This window comes from Crinia signifera, chromosome 12 (assembly GCF_055691185.1).
Source record: "Crinia signifera chromosome 12, ASM5569118v1, whole genome shotgun sequence".
Classification (NCBI taxonomy): Eukaryota; Metazoa; Chordata; class Amphibia; order Anura; family Myobatrachidae; genus Crinia; species Crinia signifera.
In genome coordinates this window covers 207,501-220,000 of record NC_139228.1, presented here as the reverse complement: position 1 = coordinate 220,000, position 12,500 = coordinate 207,501, and the positions used below count along the sequence as shown (strand labels likewise).

General features: G+C 46.8%; 1 protein-coding gene across 5 annotated transcripts in view; it reads right to left on the bottom strand.

Annotated features, from left to right (window-relative positions):
* Window positions 1-12,500, bottom strand: part of LOC146049953 (V-type proton ATPase catalytic subunit A-like) — a 269,656-nt gene that overhangs the window by 142,179 nt on the left and 114,977 nt on the right. Inside the window, exons 2-4 of one of the 5 annotated variants that reach the window (XM_083166656.1) lie at window positions 12,283-12,403; window positions 12,109-12,178; window positions 11,934-12,003 (exon numbers count right to left, since the gene is read on the bottom strand). The exons of 2 other annotated variants lie outside the window; for them this stretch is intronic. The gene's annotated coding sequence lies outside the window, so the exon portion shown is untranslated. Of the gene's footprint in view, window positions 1-11,933; window positions 12,004-12,108; window positions 12,404-12,500 lie in introns of all 5 variants that reach the window. 2 more of the 5 variants (XM_083166655.1, XM_083166657.1) reach the window with 2 other exon arrangements.

Below are 12,500 nucleotides of genomic sequence, written 5' to 3'. Positions count from 1 at the left end.
TTTACCACTCAGTCACTGGCTTCTCTGGATGCTGCTGCTCCCTGTTACAGGTAGGACGCAGTGTACTGCTCAAGTCATTATATTCAGGGATCTGCATCATCCAGGAAAGGGGGGGTCTGACTGAGAGCGTGGAGACCCACCAGACACCACAAAGACTGTTAGGGGTGCATTTATGGGAGAGGTCCTGCAATTAAGACATGAGGCACAATATGCAGCAGTCCTGGCATAGAGGTCTGGGGCTCTCTCTGGGGCACGGAGGACATGGGCTCTCTCTGGGGCACGGAGGACATGGGCTCTCTCTGGGGCACGGAGGACATGGGCTCTCTCTGGGGCACGGAGGACATGGGCTCTCTCTGGGGCACGGAGGACATGGGCTCTCTCTGGGGCACGGAGGACATGGGCTCTCTCTGGGGCACGGAGGACATGGGCTCTCTCTGGGGCACGGAGGACATGGGCTCTCTCTGGGGCACGGAGGACATGGGCTCTCTCTTGGGCACGGAGGACTTGGGCTCTCTCTATGGGGCACGGAGGACTTGGGCTCTCTCTCTCTCTGGGGCACGGAGGACTTGGGCTCTCTCTCTCTATGGGGCACGGAGGACTTGGGCTCTCTCTCTCTCTGGGGCACGGAGGACTTGGGCTCTCTCTCTCTCTGGGGCACGGAGGACATAGGCTCTCTCTGGGGCACGGAGGACTTGGGCTCTCTCTGGGGCACGGAGGACTTGGGCTCTCTCTGGGGCACGGAGGATTTGGGCTCTCTCTGGGGCACGGAGGACTTGGGCTCTCTCTCTCTATGGGGCACGGAGGACTTGGGCTCACTGTGGGGCACGGAGGACATGGGCTCACTCTGGGGCACGGAGGACTTGGTCTCTCTCTCTCTCTGGGGCACGGAGGACATGGGCTCTCTCTCTCTATGGAGCACGGAGGACTTGGGCTCTCTCTGGGGCACGGAGGATTTGGGCTCTCTCTGGGGCACGGAGGACATAGGCTCTCTCTCTCTCTCTGGGGCACTTTGATCTCCATATATAGGGCAGTAATGTTAAGTAAAGGTGGTGATGGGCAGTTGAGGGCACATACGCTTGGTTAGTGCTACATGCTGATCTGACACTTGTGATATCATGAATTTGTTGGGTGGTGGAGGGAAGGGACTGTAAAGATGATTATGGCTGATCTTTATGCGGGCACTTATGCTGTATTGGGAATCTTATCACTAGTGTTTACCTGTGGGCTTTGTGATGTTAATGGTGCCCTCTGATTGGTGCTTTCTCATAACTGATGTAACGTGATATTATTCTGGATTGTTGATGTGTGTGCTGTATACTCTTTGGTGGATACTGTGAATGAAGCCATCAGTGGTGGAACTTGTGCATGTTGGGCCCAGTTGAAAAAACTTTGGGCTCCTCTGACATCCCCTCCCTGTTGCTTTTGATGATGAGGGGGTAACAGGGAAGGACAGGCAGATGGCAACAGGGGGAGGCAGAGGTTGATAAGGAATGGCAGAGGGTGACAGGGAAGGGCAGGTACTGATGGGAGGCAGAGGGTGACAGGGAAGGGCAGGTACTGATGGGAGGCAGAGGGTGACAGGGAAGGGCAGGTACTGATGGGAGGCAGAGGGTGACAGGGAAGGGCAGGTACTGATGGGAGGCAGAGGGTGACAGGGAAGGGCAGATACTGATGGGAGGCAGAGGGAGGCGGGGAGGGGCAGGGACTGATGGGAGGCAGAGGGTGGTGGGGAGGGGCAGGGACTGATGGGAGGCAGAGGGTGACAGGGAAGGGCAGGTACTGATGGGAGGCAGAGGGAGGCGGGGAGGGGCAGGGACTGATGGGAGGCAGAGGGTGGTGGGGAGGGGCAGGGACTGATGGGAGGCAGAGGGTGGTGGGGAGGGGCAGGGACTGATGGGAGGCAGAGGGTGACAGGGAAGGGCAGGTACTGATGGGAGGCAGAGGGTGACAGGGAAGGGCAGGTACTGATGGGAGGCAGAGGGTGGCGGGGAGGGGCAGGGACTGATGGGAGGCAGAGGGTGGCGGGGAGGGGCAGGGACTGATGGGAGGCAGAGGGTGGCGGGGAGGGGCAGGTACTGATGGGAGGCAGAGGTTGGCGGGAAGGGGCAAGTACTGATAGGAGGCAGAGGGTGGCGGGGAGGGGCAGGGACTGATGGGAGGCAGAGGGTGACGGGGAGGGGCAGGGACTGATGGGAGGCAGAGGGTGGTGGGGAGGGGCAGGGACTGATGGGAGGCAGAGGGTGGTGGGGAGGGGCAGGGACTGATGGGAGGCAGAGGGTGGTGGGGAGGGGCATGTACTGATGGGAGGCAGAGGGTTACGGGAAGGGGCAGGGAGTGATGGGAGGGTTATGGGGAGGGGCAGGGACAGAGAGTTAAAGGCAAGACAGTTGGTAACAGGGAGAGGCATAAAGTCAGGCCTTTATCATAGGAACTGTGGGTATGTAGCAACCATCTCCCCCGGGTACCCACAGCCTCCTCCCACCAGCTGCACAGCCCGTTGCGGGATGTACTACCATTTCCTCCCTGGTTGGGCGACTCTGTGCCGTTCTCGGCTGTACCACTAAAGCATATAACGAATCCCAGTAACACAATGTTGTATCTGTGAGACACTGAGGAACGATGTGTATGACGCTCCCATAGGCTGTACTTATAGTCCAGCTTGGCGGCTCTGTCATACACCAATATGGAGGGTGCTGCCAACTTTATAGCCTGCAATGATTTGGAATGTGATCTAGTAAAAGGATTCCAGCCCTTGTGTTACTCTGTAATTATATGTTTAGGAGCTGTGAGCGTACAGCTGAGCTGCAGGTATACACTGGGCCCAAGCCTATAACATCCAGTGCCTTATTGGGGAATGATTGGAGCCTCAGTACTTGGTGCTGTCCCTTATGAGGTACCATAGCCAGCCGGGTGTGGAATAGGGCTCCGACAGGGGGGCGCTGCGCTCGCCATGCTGTGGGCCCGGTGGCACGCTATGCCCGCCACAGGTTATATTGTCCCTCTATGGGGGTCGTGGACCCCAACATGGGAGAATAGCCCCTGTGTGTCGGGATCCTCCCTGTCGGAGCACCTTCCGGCACCCAGCCAGCCAAGGCACGGCGCCATCTAATGGGCAGGCATGGTATTGCCTGGGCACACAACCGGCTCAGTATATAGGAAATGTTCTATGACATCCGCTGTGGTTATACAAAGCTCCAGTATTTGCCGGTCTAGGTGCTGGATATTGGATGAGATGATAGTGTGATAATTAATGAGTAAGAGTTAATGGATTGTGAGCATCTGTATTATTATGCTATAAACTAATGACGCCATAGCGCCAGTCAGATGCATCATGGTGGTCAGTGTGACAGTGGCCTCCCAGGCACATAGCAGAGAGGGGCAGGGCCAGCACAGGTGTGATTGTGACATCAGGGAATGGCTACAGTATAAAAGAAAGTATTACCTGGCACAGACTGTCCCTGCATAATCCAACCAACACTGCTGCACACTCAGACTCTTATTGACTCATCCGGCCGGAAAAACAGGACAGGGAAAGTCTGATAAACATGTCCTGCTACAGTCTGATTCATTTCACTCTTTTCTGCCAAGTTTCATGTCAGCCTTTCAGCAAAACAAGTGCAGGGACGTGCAGTCAGGGGAGGCAAAGCTTCCCTGTCACCTTGCTTGTACCTATAACTTATTCTGTGTCATGTGCATTTTCTTTATAATATTTTAGCAATTTGTAGTATTTAAAATAGTTTGGGAGGCACCAATAATTTATCCTCCCTCTAACTAGCTCAATGAGAAGAATTGGGGCGGGGGGGGGGGGGTTATGGCAAAAGCAGCACTTCTAGATGTGCTTCATTGACAGGGGCAAGGGGCGGATCCAGCAGAAAATGACAGTGGGTGGTGGGGGGGGGGGTTACCATGATAGAAGAGGGTTTGGGAGGGGGAGGGGGCAGGGGTAGATCCAGAAAAGACATGACAGGAACAATAACAGGGGTAGAAGCAGGGGGGTATCTTGTGCACACCACATGGTCCTGAGAATATTACTGAACAGCAGGATGTGCCCCCACAAGGTTAATACAAAAGGGGATAAACACTAACACACAGAATTAAATGGTTTATGGAGTTTAGGCGCTCTGCGGCGTAATATATATATATATATATATATATATATATATATATATATATATATTTATATATATATATATATATATAGTGGGGGAATGGAAAAGTGAAGGCTGTAGCTATGCTCTGGAAAATGGGGGTGTGGCCTCTTAAAAGGGGGCATGTACTTGAGGGTAGTGTACCACACACATACACCCCTTACACACTTTATGCAACACAACAGGAGACCTCCTTATACTTGCCCCTTAAAAGCCAAAGCCAAAATTCATGTTATGCCACACAAAATAAAACAAAATTTACATTATGCCACCAGGATTAAGACCAAAATTAACACGAGCCCTGTGCCCCCCCGGATCCGCCACTGGGAGGGGGGGTGTTAGTGGTGCCAGTGTACATGCAGAGAGCAGAGAGAGAGGGCGGGAATGGGATTAAAAACAGGCCCTGGTATTTAAAGTACACAGGCCCACCTTGGCGACAAACGTTAAGGATGTAGTTGTGCAAAAGGGGGTGTGGTCCACACCAATGTACAACTTCCATACATTTTGTAACTCTAATACTAGACCCCATTATACTTGCCCCTTACACATGATGCCAAATGGAATGAGCCAAAATTCACATAATGCATCAGAAACAGGAACATGTTTGGTGCGCATTAAACATTTGGAAAGCCCAGCCCTCAGCTACAAAATGAGCTATGTCTGAAATGACAGGGGGCACGTACTTGAGTGCCCCCCCCCTCTGAATCTGCCCATGACAGGGGCTGCTGCCGAGTTACAGCAGCCCCTGTCATTTAAGCTTCTGTCAGTGCCATGTGGCCCCTAGGCTGTACCCCAGCTTACCTGTCCTGTGTCCTGATTGTCCACATGTGCTTGCTCCCTTCCGTGATGAGTACAGTTTATTTTCCAGAGGGGTTGCAGGGGTTTGCGGTGGTGGCTGTGACAGTACCCCTCTGTTAAATGGGGGGAGACAAAGAAACTCGGGTGGGGTGCACTTCAAGTCCCCTATTTAAATAGGGGACTTGGAGTGCACCCCACCCGAGTTTCTTCCCCCCCCCCCCGTCCTCCATATATAATTGTTATAACTTGGGGGTGCACCCCTGAGCATCACAGATAGAGCATAAAACACAAGAAGGTGAAAGCTACTAGGTGATGTTAATTAGAAATACAGGATAAGTGTGTAATTATTATCAGTTAGTCCCCTTACATACAATTTTTCATAAATTGTTTTCCTCCCTGATCAATTAGTGCAGGTCCCCATCCCCACTTCTTGCAAAGTCCCCCTCTGTTCACAGACACCACCGCACATCACTGGAGTACAGTGGTGAATAGCCGACACACACCCCAATATCCACACACCCTTGCTTGATGTGCTCTAGGGTTGTCACTGGTGAGCTTTGGTGAATGAGCCACTGAATACAGGTGATCCATGGGGCAGGGTATAATACAGGTGGGTGATCCATGGGGCAGGGTATAGTACAGGTGGGTGATCCACGGGGCAGGGTATAGTACAGGTGGGTGATCCACGGGGCAGGGTATAATACAGGTGGGTGATCCAAGGGCAGGGTATAATACAGGTGGGTGATCCATGGGGCAGGGTATAGTACAGGTGGGTGATCCATGGGACAGGGTATAGTACAGGTGGGTGATCCATGGGACAGGGTATAATACAGGTGGGTGATCCACGGGGCAGGGTATAGTACAGGTGGATGATTCATGGGACAGGGTATAATACAGGTGGGTGATCCACGGGGCAGGGTATAGTACAGGTGGATGATTCATGGGGCAGGGTATAGTACAGATGGGTGATCCATGGGGCAGGGTATAGTACAGATGGGTGATCCAAGGGGCAGGGTATAGTACAGGTGGGTGATCCACGGGGCAGGGTATAGTACAGGTGGGTGATCCATGGGGCAGGGTATAGTACAGGTGGGTGATCCATGGGACAGGGTATAGTACAGGTGGGTGATCCATGGGACAGGGTATAATACAGGTGGGTGATCCACGGGGCAGGGTATAGTACAGGTGGGTGATCCATGGGGCAGGGTATAATACAGGTGGGTGATCCACGGGGCAGGGTATAGTACAGGTGGGTGATCCATGGGGCAGGGTATAGTACAGGTGGGTGATCCATGGGGCAGGGTATAGTACAGGTGGGTGATCCATGGGGCAGGGTATAGTACAGGTGGGTGATCCACGGGGCAGGGTATAGTACAGGTGGGTGATCCACGGGGCAGGGTATAGTACAGGTGGGTGATCCACGGGGCAGGGTATAGTACAGGTGGGTGATCCACGGGGCAGGGTATAGTACAGGTGGGTGATCCATGGGGCAGGGTATAGTACAGGTGGGTGATCCACGGGGCAGGGTATAGTACAGGTGGGTGATCCATGGGGCAGGGTATAGTACAGGTGGGTGATCCATGGGGCAGGGTATAGTACAGGTGGGTGATCCACGGGGCAGGGTATAGTACAGGTGGGTGATCCATGGGGCAGGGTATAGTACAGGTGGGTGATCCACGGGGCAGGGTATAGTACAGGTGGGTGATCCATGGGGCAGGGTATAGTACAGGTGGGTGATCCATGGGGCAGAGTATAATACAGGTGGGTGATCCACGGGGCAGGGTATAGTACATATGAATATAGTATAGTGAAAATGTGAAATGAAACATTTTGCAGCACCTGTTTGCCAGTCGTCCTGATGAAGGGGCTCCGGCCCCGAAACTGTCCCCCCTCATGACTGCACATTGTCACTATTACTATGTTTGACTTTTTAAAATACAAATTGATATATTCATGAAAAGCCCGGTGAGTGCCGCCACCTTGTCCTGCAGTGCATGCACACCTCAGGGGTCACACCTCAGGGGTCACACCTCAGGGGTCAAACTTATACATCTAATTTACAGGAAGGCACCTCAGCATTTACCTGCTTGTCCAGAGTGCCGGACCCATCTACACTAGAATATCTATCTATCTATCTGTGGCGTAACAAAACATTTTTATAAAAACTTTGTGGCGCCCCACGCATAACGGAGAAGTTGCAGACGGATAGAGGAAGAGAGACCAGCAGACACTGCTGCTTCCCTTGGCTCCGACGCATCCCAGGGCGCCCTAGCCCACCCATCCTGTACACAGTAGCCAACAGCCGGCTCTGTGTACAGTCAACTGAATCAGTGGGGGGGGATTTGTTGTACCGCATCCAGTGCTCAGCCAGTGTCGGCGTGCACATAGACCCCGCTGCAGCTTGCTCCCCCGAGCGGTAGCTGGGGCTGCCTTACAGTAGTTACGCCACTGCTATCTATCGATCTATATACATACATACATACATACATACATACATACATACAAGTTGAGTATCCCTTATCCTTAATGCCCGGGACCAGATTTATTTTGGATAATGGATTATTCCGTATTTCTTTTTTTTTATTATTAAAATTTCTTTTATTGAAGCGTAATATCAAAGAAAATCAGTACATTTGATTATTTGTATATATTGTTTGAAATACAAAATAGTACATTAAACAAAGTAATCTTCCTAACATGAAGGTATTCTCTCTCTAATACAGAAAAAATAGGAAGAAAAAAAAAAAAGAAGAGAAAAAAAAAGTGAGAGAGCCAATCACTTAATTTCTGCATGGTTTGATCGGGTCCGGTTCATTTTCCCCGTCTGTGTTCCTTCTTTATAGGTCGTTATTTTAAAAGTCTAGACCTTTATCTATCTGCTATGTTACTGCCCTGGAGATAGATCGGTGGGTCTTGTGCATTCATTCTATCCTCATGCCATAGTGTATTTCGGAAAAAATTCCAAATCTGAATCTTTATGTCATTTGTTTGCGTTTCAATGTAGCTTTCCTATGTATTAAAAAACTTTTCAGTATATATATCTTTTCTCAGGGATGTTTCCAGCCACTCCATTTGAAAGATATGGTTTAATTTACTAAGGAAAAGGGAGAATGGCGGGGCTGTAGTGTTGTAGTATACACTTTTTCGTAGTCGTTGCTATTATAAATCAGAAGTTTTCGTACTCCCTGGTTAATACGTGTGCCCTCCGGCATGATTTCAAAGATTGCCCATTCTGGGGTTCCTTTATGCGATCTATTAAAGGTTTCAGTGATTTTCTCAGAGAAGATATATATACCATTACATCCAGTGCCAGATTAAGCCTTCGGGGGGCCCGGGGCACTTTGGACAGGGGGGCCCCCTTGCACTTGTCATTACTGGCCGCAAACTGCATGGGGGAATATTACACTGTCAAAACACAGAGTAAAGGCAGTATAAACTTGGTCAATGGGTAACTTCAGGGGATATATCTATATATCTATATCTATATATATATATATATAGATATATATATATATCTATATATATATATATCTATATATATCTATATATATATATATATATATATATCTATATATATATATATATATCTATATATATCTATATATATATATATATATATCTATATATATCTATATATATATATATATATATATATATATATATCTATATATATATATATATACACACACACACATACATACCACTTGAAAAGCCTGTGTTTGTCCCTCTGCACCTTACTCTGTAGGAGACCTCACAGTCCCAGTGCTGCCTCTGATTAAAAACCCTCCCATGACTAGGCTGCTGCTGCTGTTATCCATGGGCCTGAGAAGCATGTAATGAGCTCCACCAATCAGAGCACAAACGTCTCAGCCTCTGCCCTCTGGTGCAAAGTGTCATGTCACTTAGTCAACTCCCAGTAATGCACTGCACACTTGGCTCCCGATGCTCAGCACCATTAATCATTGTCACATTGGCAGATAGGTGAAGCTGCAGCACTACCCCCACTCCCATGCACAAAACCTTTAGCTAAAAAAAAAAAAATTCTTTTTTTTTTACATACATGCCAACCACAGGGGGGGCCCTAGCTAGAGGGGGGCCCAGGGGCACTGACCCCTTTTGCCCCCATTATAATTCGGCCCTGATTACATCATCTGCAAAGGCTGATAGTTTCACTTCTTCATTAGCTATTTTAATACCTTGAAATATAGGCCAGTTTTGTAGGACTCAAAGCATGGGTTCTAGAGCTAAATTAAAAAGCAGGAGTGAAAGTGGACACCCCTGCCTTGTGCCCCTATTTAATGTAATTTGTTCTACTCTAGATCCATTAATTAACAAGGATGTTGTTGGTGATGTATAGAATTTTTTTTATAAGTTGGAATTTAGGGCCAAAACCTCTTCTCTCCAAGATATTATAGAGATATGTCCATGACATCATGTCAAAAGCCTTAGTTGCGTCCAGAGTGTCTACCCTTAGTAAACCCCATTTGATGTTTAGTGAGCAATGAGGCCATTCCGTATTTTATAATATTTTTATATTTCAATGATGTATATCGAGGTATCTTACATTTATGTTGTACAAGTACATCAAACACACACACACACATAAAATATATATATATACTTGGTGTTTGGACACAGGAGAGCACACACCTCTAGGAGCCAGAAAGGTCTTTATCCCTTTATTATAGACCACATCCATACTCCTGTGTTCTTCAAGGAGATCGCATATTGGATATTGGAGATTTTCCCTGATTATATTGTAAGGGGACTACACTTCAATACTAAAAAACCTACCATTGATTTAGAGTTAATTATCTCACCTTACGGTATATAATTACCCGAACCATTCTAATAGAAGTCCTACAAACTTTAAATTGGGCACTGCCCATCGCCCTAAGATTTTTGATCATATTAAAGATTATCGAATATACATTAAGGAGATCGCTTATTGGAATTGGAGTTTATCCCGGATTATATTATAAGGGGACCACACTTCAATACTTAAAAATCGACCATCGATTTAGAGCTAATTATCTCAATTAACGGTATTGTAATACCCGAAGTTTCTAATAGAAATTCTACAAATCCCATATCGGGCACCGCTTATTGCCCAAAGATCATTTTTCAAACCAAAGATATTCGGTTCCACTACAGCCAAAAAGCTTGAACTTACAGTACTAATCAACAAATTTATTGATACTAAAAGACCTAATAAGTAAACTATTTGAGTCTATAACCGGACCAACTACCACTACAATTGTACAAAACTGTTGATTAGAGACCTAAGAAGATCTACTACAATACTATTTTCACCCCTGATGAAGTCTCATAAAGAGACGAAACGCGTTGGGTAACCATTGACTACTATTGTGATCCATAAACCAAGAATTACACCTGTATTCCCCCCTCCTGTAGTGTGTACCACGGCCCCCGCCCTGTAGTGTGTACCATGGCCCCCTCCTGTAGTGTGTACCACGGCCCCCGCCCTGTAGTGTGTACCACTGCATCCGCCCTGTAGTGTGTACACGGACCCCCTCCTGTAGTGTGTACCACGGCCCCCGCCCTGTAGTGTGTACCACGGCCCCCGCCCTGTAGTGTGTCCCACGGCCCCTGCCCTGTAGTGTGTCCTACGGCCCCCGCCCTGTAGTGTGTCCCACGGCCCCCCTCCTGTAGTGTGTCCCACGGCCCCCCTCCTGTAGTGTGTACCACGGCCCCCCTCCTGTAGTGTGTCCCACGGCCCCCCTCCTGTAGTGTGTACCACGGCCCCCCTCCTGTAGTGTGTACCACGGCCCCCTCCTGTAGTGTGTACCACGGCCCCCCTCCTATAGTGTGTACCATCAATTTTGAATTGATGATTAATATTTGATAAAATGTACAGACATCTAAAAAACCTGTAATCACGTATCATACATATACATGTGGTGAAGAATCTCAACAATAAATACATCTCTGATTAGTTGTTCAGTTTGATCGATGACAGGGGCCCAACGCGTTTCGTCATGGTCTTGACTTCATCAGGGGCAATAATGCAATCGATAATAACCATAAAGTGGTATCCACAGATGAATATTTCAAAACAACAGACTGTTTTGAAATATTCATCTCTGGATACCACTGTATAGGACACTAACTAGTTATTATCGATTGCATTCTTGCCCCTGATAAAGTCAAGCCCATGACGAAACGCGTTGGGCCCCTGTCAATTAAACTGAACAACTAATCAGAGCTGTATTTATTGTTGAGATTGCTCACCACATGTATATGTATGATCCCTGATTACAGGTTTTTTAGATGTCTGTACATTTTATTAAATATTAATCATCAATTCAAAATTGATTTACCATCTGAAGCGTCCTCTGAAACGCTTTTTCCATATATATATATATATATATATATATATATATATATATATATATATATATATATATATATACAAAGAAGATCAGGGTGCGCTAAGGTAAATTACACAACTTTCTCATTAAAACATAAATATTTAATAAAAAGCCTCTGATAAGGCTTAGAATAAATCAAATCAAAAAGAGTTACACAGCCATTTCATAGAATAATTTAACAATCCACAGTATGGAACAGGCCCAACGCGTTTCGTCACCCACGTGACTTCATCAGGGGCGCTTTGGATGTTGATTGAAATAAGGTGCGATAGCACTGCAAATGATAAACATAAATTCAACATAATGCATAAAACAGCAGAATGCATATAAAAAATACGTATTTCTACACAAAGATGAGGTAATCGAAAAAGATGAAGAGGACAAAGGAGAGGCAGAACAATTGATAGTTCAAAATTATCTTGATACAAATATATATATATATATATTTTTTTTTTTTTTTTTTTTTTTAAACAGTATACAGATATTTTCCACCGTGTCTAAAAAAAAACACATTTTTAACAAATATAAGGATTCCATGTGTGCATTTAACATCCACCGAAAAGATCCTTATATAGACATTGAAGAAAAAGAGTACCTTCTAGGGGTGTATCCAATTGGTCAAACCATAGATATTGTATTCAAGCAAGACCCATACAGATATATATCTGAATAAAGGGACATACATGATAGTAAGGTACTTATTCATCATCTGTTACTGCATCAGAAAAATGCACATCACATATAATAAAATTGGGGTATAAAAATTGTACCTTCTTGGAGCGTCTCTAAATGACCAAATAAATAGCTGTGTACTTCAGCTAAAGTTGCACAGATGTAAATCTAAATGGAGAGACATATATGGTGGCCGAGTCAGACAATATCAACTTATATTTAACCACCACCAACACCTAATGATAGTTAGGGGTATTTTTCAAAGGACTTACATATCGCCAAATATCGGAACAAAAAATGCAATAGTCCAGGCGTATGTCACCAAGGATCACGTTTCTCACACCTTTTATATCGGTGTTAACATCAAGGACCAATGAGCAGCTTCAAAAAAATCTAGTAATATAAAAAGTTTTTTTTTTTTCCCCCATTAGGAATACATACAATGAGGCATAAATGCCCAATATGAGACCATAATAAAAAACAGGAGTTC